The sequence below is a fragment of the Macrobrachium rosenbergii genome, chromosome 47 (genome assembly GCF_040412425.1).
Source record: "Macrobrachium rosenbergii isolate ZJJX-2024 chromosome 47, ASM4041242v1, whole genome shotgun sequence".
NCBI lineage: Eukaryota > Metazoa > Arthropoda > Malacostraca > Decapoda > Palaemonidae > Macrobrachium > Macrobrachium rosenbergii.
In genome coordinates, this window is record NC_089787.1 from 31,909,983 (window position 1) to 31,923,165 (window position 13,183).

At 34.7% G+C, this 13,183-nt stretch overlaps 1 protein-coding gene across 1 annotated transcript in view; it reads right to left on the reverse strand.

Moving 5' to 3' along the window:
- Positions 1-889: 889 nt before the first annotated feature.
- The window catches only part of LOC136830736 (F-box only protein 33), a 31,132-nt gene continuing 18,838 nt past the window's right edge, over positions 890-13,183 (reverse strand). The window contains exon 9 of the mRNA XM_067090542.1: positions 890-8,064. The gene's annotated coding sequence lies outside the window, so the exon portion shown is untranslated. The remainder of the gene's footprint in view (positions 8,065-13,183) is intronic.

The following is a 13,183-nucleotide window of genomic DNA, read 5'->3' on the forward strand; positions in this document are numbered from 1 at the left end:
AGTACCAGGTGACCTCCCAAAGGATATCAAAGAGCCCCCAATTGCACTTAAAAGCTTGATCTAGCTACAGAGATCAGTACAGAGGAAGCCTGGTGATTAACAAAATGGGGAACAAGTCTAACATGGGAACACCCAAAAATCTGTACCAGGGCCTCGCAGCAGTAAGCAGAATTTGGTGCGTCCCGCTAAGAGTGTTTGGGCTCTTGGAACAAACACAGGCATGATGGTCCAAGCAAAGATCCCTACTGCTAAAGGGCAGGCTGACCGACCTTGTTCTTCCTTAATTTTATAGTTAGGCTGAGACAGTGGTGTTGTTGGCCATGATTCCCAAACAGCACCCTGCCATATGGTCACAAGTTGTTGGAGGCCTAAGCAAAAAGCCTTAAGATTGAAAAAGTTAATGGACGATCAGTTTTCCTCTTTGAAGCAGAACCCTTGGACTATTAATTCTTACAGATGATTTGCCACAACCACAGTTGAGGAGTCTAAAAACATACGGTCCTGGTTTCAAGACACCTGAAGGACACCTACCAGTAGGTTCTAGCAATTGCTCCAACAGGGAAGACTGTGAAGGGGACATTGTGAGTGCCCTTCCGAAGAGAAGCCAACTGCAGTTGCAAAGAAAAAATGCAGAAGTGGCTGTGTGGGATGCCAGAATTTTTCACCTCATGACATTTTGCTTTGTGCACCTGGGTGTGTTCAATACAAATTAAGGGTCTTTTATGATTAACAGGCTTGCTATACCAAGGAAAAAATTTAAACTGCTGTAATGACATTCTTAATTTCTCCAGCTTCTACTCCACCAGGGTTTTACAGTTTTGATGCACTGGAACTTGATAATGAAATCTGCATTTTGAAGACAATTCAGGGGGGTACAAAAACCTGTATGTTTACATCAATTTATATTTTCAGAAAATCATACACAGGAAGATGTCTTAAAACAAAGCAAATAAACAAAAATACAATATCTAAAAAAATTCTTGTGTAAAGAAAGAGAGAAATTTATGATTATAATGATTGGAACATTTTCAGTTGCATAAAAAGTAATTTTACATTCTACCTACAGTTAATGTTGACTACACTTTAATATATTCATACAATGACACTTTCATAATTGTTCTTACATTGAGAACCTAAAACACAAAATTATTCAAGAGATCTGCAAAAATTTTTAAGCATGCATGCATTATCAATTCAAGTTGGATAGCAGTCAATTTGAATGCTGGCACAATGACGCATTTCCAGAGAGTGGAGAATGGACATAAATGAAAGATCTTTTAAATATCTATAATGACTCTGGAAACACAGATTGAACTATAGGACACATCAGTGTTTTAATTGCCACATTCACCTTAATACTACAGATGGAATGAAGTTAGCACCTTTGGGTTGAAAAGTAACTGGGCAAATGCTTGGATAATAGTGTTATAAATCTTACAGATCTAGTAACAACTGATACCATTACACAACTTTGGCATCCAGTGTTGCCTCAGGTGACAGTCAACCATAGTGGAGTGTGTATTTATGCTTGCATATGTTCTTATAATGATACGCTGTCATAAAAACAACCAGATCACTATCATTAAAAAGACACAGAGGCCACAAGAATTCTGATCGCTTGTGGTTTCTACAGTATAACGTGAGTGATGCACCCAAGCATGGAAATTTTTTATCATACATTTTGGTTATCGTCATCTTAACCTATCCTGAAATTCATAGCCACAATGAATATCCCTTGGAAGGGGACACCATAAATATGGGAAGTAGTTGACTTTCCCTTTGTACTCGTGTTCTTTTTATCGCATATAATATGGTATTGGTCATTTCATTACAAGTGGGAATATTATACACAGGAATAAATCATATCAATTCAGTAAACTTAGAATTTACTTTACCTCTAATGGTTTGAGCTGAATTCCTTTTGCCCAAAATAACTTTCAAACTATGAAATATTCTTGCAAATAAATACTGTACAATATCAATCAAACAACATATAAAGAATTTCTAGAAGGAACATATGGCAATATTTAATTTGAGAGAGAGAGAGAGAGAGAGAGAGAGAGAGAGAGAGAGAGAGAGAGAGAGAGAGAGAGAGAGAGAGAGAGAGAGAGAGAGAATTTTTTGGAAAGAAGGTTTCTGCTTGAAAAGTTACTCCTGTGAGTGGAAACAATACTGAATACTCAACACTTTAAACAAATTATATCCACACTGAATTAAGATGATCAAATCAAACTGCAACTGCTAATGTTAGTCAGTAACAAGACCTATATAATCTGCAGTCCTTATTTCTAGATATAGTATAACTTTGAGGAATGATCGACACACCCCTAACGTACCTACTTAAGCAGGCCATATTTATTTCCTCCTTACAGTCCTCAACCCAGACACCCAGCTTCAATTGCCACTTTTGGTCTTTTGGCTATGTATAAAGACAGAAAATATGAACTCACACTTCAGCAGCATCTCGTCAGCGACAGCGCAGTACTTCTATCTGCTTTAGGTGCTTATGCAACTACAGGAGAATGGAGATTAATATTCTCTTGGAAACTATGGGTGGCACTATACGAAATTTTGTAGTTTGTTTATGTATGTTGTTGCAATTAACGAGGTTTTTCTAGAATGCGGAAAAAGAGAACGCAAAATTTTATACTTCAAAAATGTTTTGACCGTTTGATCGTAAAAGACTTCAAACCTGCAGACAACTTTGACAATCTAAACACTACAAACAGCTGGATCTATTAATCAGCATCTAAAAATGACAAGGACAGCAGAAATTATAGGATTAAAAACTAGTATTATCAGAAAAACCAGCACTTCTGCATTGGCGCATTTCTTCAAAAATATTCCAAACTACTTAATTAAACAGCCCTTATATCAAACAATTTAGGGTAAAAGCTATGATCAACAGCAGCAAGCCTGATGAACCTGTTTTCTGGATGGATTCGTGGTTACCGTTTTATCAAATAAGCACTGCAGTTCTTGGTTCTTGGTCATCCAGACACTAAACTTAATACTACATTAAGCTGCCTACGAAAAAGTTGTATGACTTTTCCAAATTTGTCAAATTAAAAAAATGAGAGGGGGAACTAAACAGCACAGCTCATTTTTCTTAATTTTCCTTAAGTTTGGAATAACGGTACACAGTGACTTACCATTAATCTATTAGCATACTAATAACTAAAATTAACTGTATTCCATTTATTTGAGAAGTTGAGGCTGCGAGTGTATTCTACTGATCAGAAAATGACAGCCTCTTCTGAGAATAACTGGGGTCTTATTCTACGAGTGCACCCCTCTGCTGGGCTTAAACTACAATTGGTGACTTGTTCTAGGTCATCATCATATTCCAGAAGTTAATGATAAGGATACCTTGACAAAAATACAGCCTCTGAAAACATTCGATTTCAAGTGATAATAAATTTCATAAATCAAGAGAACAATAACAGTGGTTTTCCAAAGGGCAGCTAAAACTCTGTCAACGAAGAGACTTAATAAAGTAACAAAAAGGATAAATACTGGTAATCAAAGGAAGATGTAGTACAAAAAGCTGGGGAAAATAATGTACAAAAATGAACTCTGCAACAAAGCACTGAACAGAACATTTCCAACACTCAAATGAAAGAAGGCGATCGTCATAATCTTCCCAATACGATGAATTAGCAATATGAAAATACAGCAGAGTACTTGTGCAGCCTTCCACATAACAACAACAGATTTATAAACTTATAGCGCATATATATACATGGCATGCACATGTTAGATAAGGTACTCGATTATCACATATAGTTTCATCTGTAGACACATGGCAGCAGCTGCATATTGGTGCTACTGTTGGCATGTGAACATTAGAGAGAAATAATAGTAGTCCATGACTTTTTGCCACCAAAAGCAGAAATTAAAAAAATATCTTTGGTCTATCAGATACATTTCTGATAAAAGTTGAGGACATGATATGTCACCTACACTTTGCTTTTCCAGCTATATGGAAGTTAAATAATGTGATAAATAGGATCCTAAAAACAAAGAAAAAATGAAGGAAACGCATTGTGACATTTCTTTGGTCTTCAAAATCACATAGTGTAATTGCCTAAAAAAGCAGCTCAGCTTTTAAGTTTAAAAAATACAGTAGTAATTTTATATTGTCAATCAGCATATCATCACCACCTGTAATGTTATTGAAGCAGATTATTAACAGTGATGAAGAAAACAAAAGGCAACGATGCAATGTACGCGTTATGCAAAGGTTACCATTTTTGAATGAGGAACATAGTACAAAGTTAATAATCTGACTTAAATAGAACAACTAGGCTTTTTGAGTTAATAATATAGATACAAGACAGATAATGATTTGTTTGATTGCCCTTCTTTTTTGCGATAGTTAGCTTAAAGTGAAATGGACTTCGTGCTCTTATTATAATCAAGCTCCGCAGAGCAATTCTACATTGGTTATTATTAATGTTTAGGGGGGACCTTTGATAAAATACACAAAGCTGCAACAGCCTCCGCAAATGTCTATCAAAACTTGAAAATGTTCCCTACTTATGAAGACTGAAAGCACAATCTTTCTTGATAACATCAGATTTTACTTCTGAACAATGACATCAAAACCTCAAATTCACCTCAAAATATAAAAACCTCTAATTCACCTCGTATTTCACTTAATACTGATCTCAGTTCACTGGAATTTCACAATGAAACTACTGTACATATATATATGAACTGATAATCCTCTGCCCACATCTTTTGAGAAATAAAACATATATCCTTAATACTAACAAGCTCTGACACACTTTTCCTTAAAAAATAGGGAAATTTAACTTTGTGCTGCTGTACCCTCCACCTTTTATAAAATTTTACTCATATGCTAATAATAATAAGCAATTCCACTCATTCAAATCACCTATGAACTATTTCTCCTGCTGGCACAGGGTGAGACATGCAACCAACAATGCAAATTTCAAGAATACACAACGTATCACTTCCACAAAAAGAGCTCAAGCATCGCTGTGGGAATCTTAAAATCAGGTCAACCATGATAAGAGTGGTATAAATAAAAAGTAAATCAACACTGCACAAGTCCAGTGGACTTTACTTATCAAATGCAATAACAGAGACATCTAACATCGATTTTTACTGTTACAAGTCTTCAAAAACTGAGTTCTACTGTATTTACCAAAACCATCCTCAAAAGATAAAAATATAGGTAATGCTCATGGACCTTGCAAATACTTCAAGTTCTTCATCTGGCAACAGCAGTGAAATGTCGCGGACCCACGCTCCCTGAAAACCAGTTTTAGAATTCTGATCTCTTGAATCACAGCATTCAATAATGAATCTATGTGAATACTTAGGACAAATCCCACAAAAACTCCTATCAACCCCACACCAATTCCCTAACAGGTGACAACTGACCCTTCTCAGGAAAATCTCTTGCCCTTGAATGTGGAATTGTGATACTGTGTACCTAAATCAGCATCATATTAAGGTTCTATCAAAATTAGACGAGATCTACAACTAAGCAGAATATGTATTTAATTACACTTCCTTAGTTTCACTTTCACATGGCATTAATAATCAAATATATGATAAATTTATGATGAATGTTATACCTCCTCTCCACTATGGCTGTACTGTCCTGCAACAGACAAGACTATGTCACACTACCATACCCAGTATTAAAATCACATACAAGCATGTCATATCTGATATATTTTGTTCTCAAAATACAGATAGCATTATTAGCTGAAACTTAAAATTAAGAATTTAGTAAAAATGAAGAAACTAATATTACACAGACAAGCTAATGAAAAACCATCTAGGGTTCTATATTGCTTAATACATCAATATATTCTAAAGTTACTGTAAAATACCATGAACCTACAATGCTTTATAATTTCTAGACTAAGCTAAAAAAATTAAAGCAAAGGGTTATTAATTCACACTAATCTTTTGCAGATATTGGCCTTACTGATCAAATTAATAACTCTTTACTGCATCAGTGTATTTTAAAAGTATATAGAGGAAAAATATATATATAAGTACTATATTTAACGTACAGACAATGTTGCCGAGAAAGGCAAATTACAATTAACACATACGACTGAATATCATATATTGTCCTAAATATCATAGCCACACACAGAAGAATAGACTGGAAACCACAAAAAGATTACATCGATATATATTTGTGTATATATGACTAATGAAGGTCATCCGCAACCTAACAAGCAATTCTACTCTCTACACCATGCTAAGTCGATCTTTAAACCAATGTAGATCACTTTCTAATCATATGTTCCCTCGGATGTTCTGTGGGTCAGCTTAGGCAGCCCCATCCTCATTCAACTCTTCCAAAAACTAAAGGTGCTAGAAGTATCATAATATCTTTAGGTTTGTCATCAGACCAGAATTCTCTGGAATACTAAAGTGTATTTAACCTTGTAACTTCCTTCCGTATTAAAGCAATAATCCTGTTAGTGTTTAAAAACAGGAGATGCAGACTAACTAAAAATAACTGACCTTTTCTAAAACCGCAAAATGAGCCATGTTATTCCTCAAGAATTCTGGTCAACCTTTTAAATTAAAGCTAAGACTTCATGTCACACTGTCCTATTGAAAGTCCCTGAAACTAGAGAAGACGTACTTTCACTTCAGGGTTTTATTAATGTGGATGCCACTTTGTAGGATGATCTTGAAACAAATGTAGATCATAGCCATTCTGCCCCTACTGGCAAGGAGTCTTGTGTCGTCATGAAGCATGTGGTCGCCGTGAGACTCGTGCACTACTACGGTATCTTCACATACATACTGGCCACTTAAATGATGTTAGAAGGTACTCATGCACAATCAGGAATGGTTGCCCAAATTGTTATACTGTATTTATAAGTGTGGGCTCATTCACTGGTGACTGATCGTTCATGATGGTGGGTGATAAAATGAACCTACTAAGTCAATGGGTGACTTGATATTATTCACAAAAGAATCTAAGATAAATAATCTTAATTTTTATAGATAAACCTGGCTGGATGAAAAAGGCCTTTGATAATTAAATCACAGACTATGGCTAGATTGGCCTTACTAATATTGCCTTAGGTATATAGTTTGGACTTAAAATACAAATTGGTCTTGACTATCCACTAATGTATTTCGATGAATGCTTACAGACTTGAACTGAATGTGCAATTTGAAACCAATCTGGTACTCACACAAAACACAAAAGATGTGAACTGTTCAAAAAATTCAAGTTCACTTTCCATACTGTACTTCAATTTTGAGAAATAATGCGACAAGATTTTCAAAATGAGGTACTCAGAACAAGCTGATACATGGTGTTTCATCAACACACACTCTCGTTATTTTCTTCAAATGACTGACAGCTGTAGTGAGTGGCAATGACTCAGTGCCTGAATTTACAGCTTTCTGTCTGAAGACGAATGGAATGTTAAAAATTACATTAGTGAAGAGAAGTGCCAGTCTTCCTTATTTGAGCACAGTTGTAAAATTTGAAGTTGGTTCAGTCAACTGTCCCTCTTCGGGTACCCTGAGATGGAGTGTGTCACACTAATGAATGTCAGTGAAGGTAAAGACATGCACGTATGATATGAAACTTACTAAAAAAAAATATTCCAAACATATAGATACAGCGATCTGATTAATAACAGCTTCATCAAAGCTGTGTTTGATAAAATAATCATTAAAAAAATCCTAATACTGGATACCTACTTATTAATCCTAGAAAAAATGGACTAACGACGACATCTCTTATCATTGTGCTTTAGCTATCACAGAAACTATCCAATATTCAGTATTTGCTGACAATAGTATTTTTTATGTCCACTATTACAATAAAACTTGAAAGATAGGCACTCATTACAGAATAAAACTGAAAATCACATTTTTTTTATTTTAGATGTAAAGCATTCAAACACTGTTTAAGTAATCTTACACAATGCTCTCGTATTCATTAAAAAAAAGAAAGAACAAAGGTGGAAACACTTGTTGCAATGTCTGTGCGGTGTCTACTACTCGTATGCTGATCTGGGGCTCATAACATCTCACCTAAAGCTGCAAAGTTGAAACTACTATCAATTCAAACATGATACTTTCAAATGCAACATAAAATAGACTTATATCTGTGTGCAGAACTGACCATAAAAAAAAGCGAAGGTTGGCTATATCCAAATTCACAAACTAAAAAAATCCACACAAATATACTTTTACATTTCACCTAAACTAAGGTTTTGTTATAAGGTAGTACCCTTTTCCTCTGTTTCCTAGAACGACTGAAAATCCATCATAAACAGGGCATAGGTACTTAAGGAGGATAGAATCCAAGAGGGAATATCAGTCACAAACTACAATTCATGCTGGAATAATGAATTTCTAAGAAAACGATTCCTTCTTCCATTCACACTATTAAAGAAGTCTCTTCACTTTGAGAAACAGTCCCATCTTACAAGTTAGAATGTGGGATTGTAAAAACCCAAGACACTGTACTATAAAACATCAACACACAAAAGTACTGTATTGCTATATACCTTAGGATAAATTTTCATATAATGATAGGGACATCACTAATTTGTAACAAGTGACATACAATTAAGTCCTCTCCTGGAACTTTCAGTGCACTAATTCCTTTGCAGAAATATCTATACCTTACATAGTGGTAATTTTAAACTCCCTAACCACTATTACTTACATGCCTAATTATTAGACCATGTAACAATGATATACAATTTTTAACATTTGCCCATATTTTTCTTCTCTAGCTTCGTAAGCTATAGGACTAGCATGATAGTTTGACTGGCAGCATTCGAAGACCTTGCAAAATTACACCCTACTAAGGGTGTCCTGACGATGATAACTATGTAAGTGGCTCATGAGGGCAAATCATTGAGATTAGTAAATAACCTTGGTGTTTTCACCTAAATACTTATGCTGATATGGCTCTACTACCCGATTCTATTTGGCTTCCTCAGTGACTAATTCAAACCCCATACACCATCTGTTACACCATCAGATATCCTTTCAAAACTCTTGATGTAAAGCAAGAGTTCTAGGTTGTTAAATAAAACTCTAATATAAACTTCCAAACAAACTCCTAATAATGCACATATTCCTTCGTACCTGAGTTTCCAGCATAAAGTTTTTAACCCTCGCAGTGACGATACTTTGTTTTTCGTCCCAAGCCGTAGCTGGGATTTCATACTCAAGTCCTTCCACTCTGTATTTTTATTCTGGTGCTATTACATTATTGTGTCCAGCTGAACTTCTTAATTCTACTAATCAAACATTTGAGTATTATTCTGCAATATTTTTTCACTCGAGTGCAGTACATCACACTGCTCCCATAAACTTTACATTGCCAATGGCAAAATACAATATTTTGTCACTGAACTAGCTTAAAACCTTGTGTCACAACTGTACATGATCTCAGCTATACAGTATTCATTTAGAGATAAAAAAATAAAATATGAAATTCATGTACTTTTGAGATTGATATGCAATACTCTGACTTTCCTTTCATGGTATGGGATCAAAGCACATAAACTTGTTAGATACAATTAGGACTGAAAGAGTTTTGTATACCTTGCAAAAGAAGGGACAATGTATTAACACGACTTTTCAATGAAACACTACTTGCATGTGTGTAGTGTGTAACCAGTGGTTACTAATTGGCAGAACTCAAGGACCTATCATATCACTTTATTACAAGCCTAGTTTAAAAAAAAACCAGCTGACATAAACTTCCACTACAATAACTTTAAATCAGAAAATGCCTTTGTGCCAAATCTGGCATCATTTAACTAGGAAGAAAATGAAGAAATGTTTTGACAACTGGCAATCTGAAAACATAAAACCTACTGAAACCTTCAACTATGAAAATATAAAAATTGTCTTGTTATTTATGTATGCTTAACCAGCTACCACATCATAAACCTAAGTGTATCCGTATTTGTTTCCTTGGCAAGTGTGTCTACTTTGGCCACACATATACAAAGAAGTACACACAATAATCTCTCAAAATCTCAAAACCTTTATTTATGTCAGTTTAACCTTTTTCTACTTTTTCCTTAATGTCCAATTTCTACTGTGGTCTGGTATCTTCCCTTCTTGTGTTCATATCTAAGATTTCAGTAAAGTTTAAAATGTGAATACAGCTTAATAACTTCAAACTAGCAATCAGTGCTAAAATAAGTCCCGTACAGGAATAAATAAAACACTAACCGTAAAGAACCACACACAAGACAATCCTAAGCAATGTTCAAGATCATAATTGCATATAAAACAGTGGCACTGGCTCCTTTGCATAACTCTTACTCATCCTCCCTCACAGATAAGTGAAGAAGCTCCAACTTAAGTACTGTTAACTGTCCTGTATAGACTGTACTTTAACTGTTCTGTAGAGACTGATGGTTAACTAATCCCAGGCTGCTGCTCCTCTACTTAGGCAGGCAATAGAATTAATATGCCCAACATGACGGACTGAATATTCAGGGCAGTGATAGAGACCAAGTGGTTACTGAAAGTTACAGTATTTCTGTTTCACCTGAGACACAGCTCTGTGTTCACTTTGCGTGATGAAAGGTCACCATCTTTAAATAAAAGTACTTTTTCAGAGATGCTTTGAGAGGGCCATTTGCCTTCCCCTTTACTAGGGCCTACTTATGGCAAGAAATGCACTTTCACAAAAAATACTGCGTAATGGATCACTAAGAAGCAGTAAGCCAGAACCTCATCGTATTTACTCTAATTTGTCTAAGTCCTGCATGAATAACCAATTCATCTGCTGCTGTGCATTTGGCATACCATACTTTCCTTTAGGAAACTTTCTGTCTGCTTCTTCTCTTTTCCCAAACTAAAGACAACTAAAGTGCTTAAACATTCTAAACTGCAATCCATCCTTGCATATTAGTACCTAATTCTGCCAAGGTAAGACAATACAAAATTAAAAACTATTTAACATGGAATACTTTGACCATATAAAGCAATACACGAATCAACGTAGGATGAATGTTACGTTATTTTCAACTACTGTAGTTATTAAAGAAGCTTTCTGGAAACCAGTCAGATTCAGGCACTTCTTTGTAAACCAAATGAACACTTTATTGTTTGTAATATCAAATCCTATAAAGTACAATAAACAGTATCCCACTGGAAAAATTTGCATATAGAATAAAGCCTTTCCTTCTAGGGTCTTATACCTACATCACAGTTCACCAGTTTGAAAGAGAACTCCTGACCAAACCTATTCTTATTGCACTATATATAACGATAATGGTTTACATTACAACTCTTTACTACTGCACATAAAAGACACTGCCAATTCTGTTTGATAAAATTCCATGGCCAATATACTTTCAATCAATGCACTAAAATACATGTGCTTTTGATCATTCTACCTTAATTTTCTTACATTACTACAGACCGTTCTCACCAAAGTCCCTCTGCTACCTAAAACCACTGAGGGTTCTTACAATTTTTCCAAGAACCTGCAGTCTATCTTCAGGATATCGAAGTTCTCACTGAAAACAATTTTTACAGTCACTGCCTGTGTTTTACTGCTTCACAACCACCAGTAAATTTTATATTTTGACCAAAAACTTTAACTAAGGTTAGTGTCTCCTTGCTCTATAAAAGCTTTTACGAAACTGACAGGATGGCAGAGTACAACAGATTTAAAAGAAAAACTAAAGTTATTCAATTTTAAAGCTGCGACAACATGCATTCTGTCATCTACAAAAATAAAACATTTACAGTGCACATGTTAAGACCATTCTAGACTATTAGCAAAACAGTTATATAAAATCATATCCCTACAGCTTATCAATAGTAATGATTTATCGTATGAAGAATAACCGACTCTCAACAAGTATACATTAATAAAAAAAGAATCACAACAACAAATGAAAAGAAGAGAAAATAAAATCCTCCATATAACTATAACACATCAAAAAAAGGGGCTACAGTGCTTACAATTAAATATAAACTGGTCCCACTATGATATTTTCACACTGAAACTAAACTGTGGCACAAACACTATTTTCGAAACATTTAATCAATAGGGCCTTCTTACCTACGCACATCTGCTAAAAAGTGTTTCAGATATATCTAACCCTATGAATTAAAAACCTCTAAGCAACTTTTACAGCCATTTATTTCATGAAATTGTCTTACAAACTCGCCTGATTTTACTTCATAATACAGTAAACCCGCCGTATTTGCGTTCTCATGATTCGCGGGTTTCTCTGTGGAACATATCTACCCATTATCTGTGGAAAATTCGCCCATTCGCGGTATTTTTCACTGAGAAATATTCACTAATTAATGTATTTTCATATAATTTTCATGAATAAATGCACTTTTTGTGATAAAACTATTAAAATACTCAGGTATATGCATTATTACATGGTTTTTCTGTGTTTAAACTATCAAAATGGGCAGTTCTAAGTGTTTTTAGAGGAGTTTTAAGTATTTGCGGATTTTAGCTATTTGCGGGGGGGGGGGTGGACGCATCCCCCGTGAATACGGGGGGTTCACTGTACTCATCAAATTATGTTACCTGAAACCAAGCTGTCCAAACTTCAGAAACTATGGCACTGTGTAAGGGAGCTCTGCTTTTGAAATCCAGCAGTTTTGAAGAAAAGTGTGAATATTATGATAAAAAAAAAAAGTGTGTGAATATCATGATCAATTTATGATTATGTATGCAATATCTATTCTTGCTAAAATTATTCTATTTAGATATCTGCAATATCTGTTCCCCTATACAAAAAAATATGTAAATAAAACAGACTTACTTTTCATTTACTATGTAATGCCATGTAGTCTGCACAATAAACTGAAATTTACCTACTTTCATTGTTGTACAAATTATATATACAAAGATTCCCTGCATCAGGCTTTACAATATTAATTCAGGAATGACTGTTCTTCCTATTACTTCCCAACAATACTTTTTTATGACTTGTATTCATAATAAAACTAAGGGCAATGATTAACTTTCTATGGTGAATGCCACCCTTTAGACATTCTAAAGGTTAATTTACACCTGAAACCTATTATTGCATACACACAGTTGATATCTTAAATATTTTAGTTTTCATTCCTCCCTTGTCCTTACCTTATAACACTATTTATCTTAGCTTAAATGTATATAGTACGGGTAAAAATCTGAATTTTC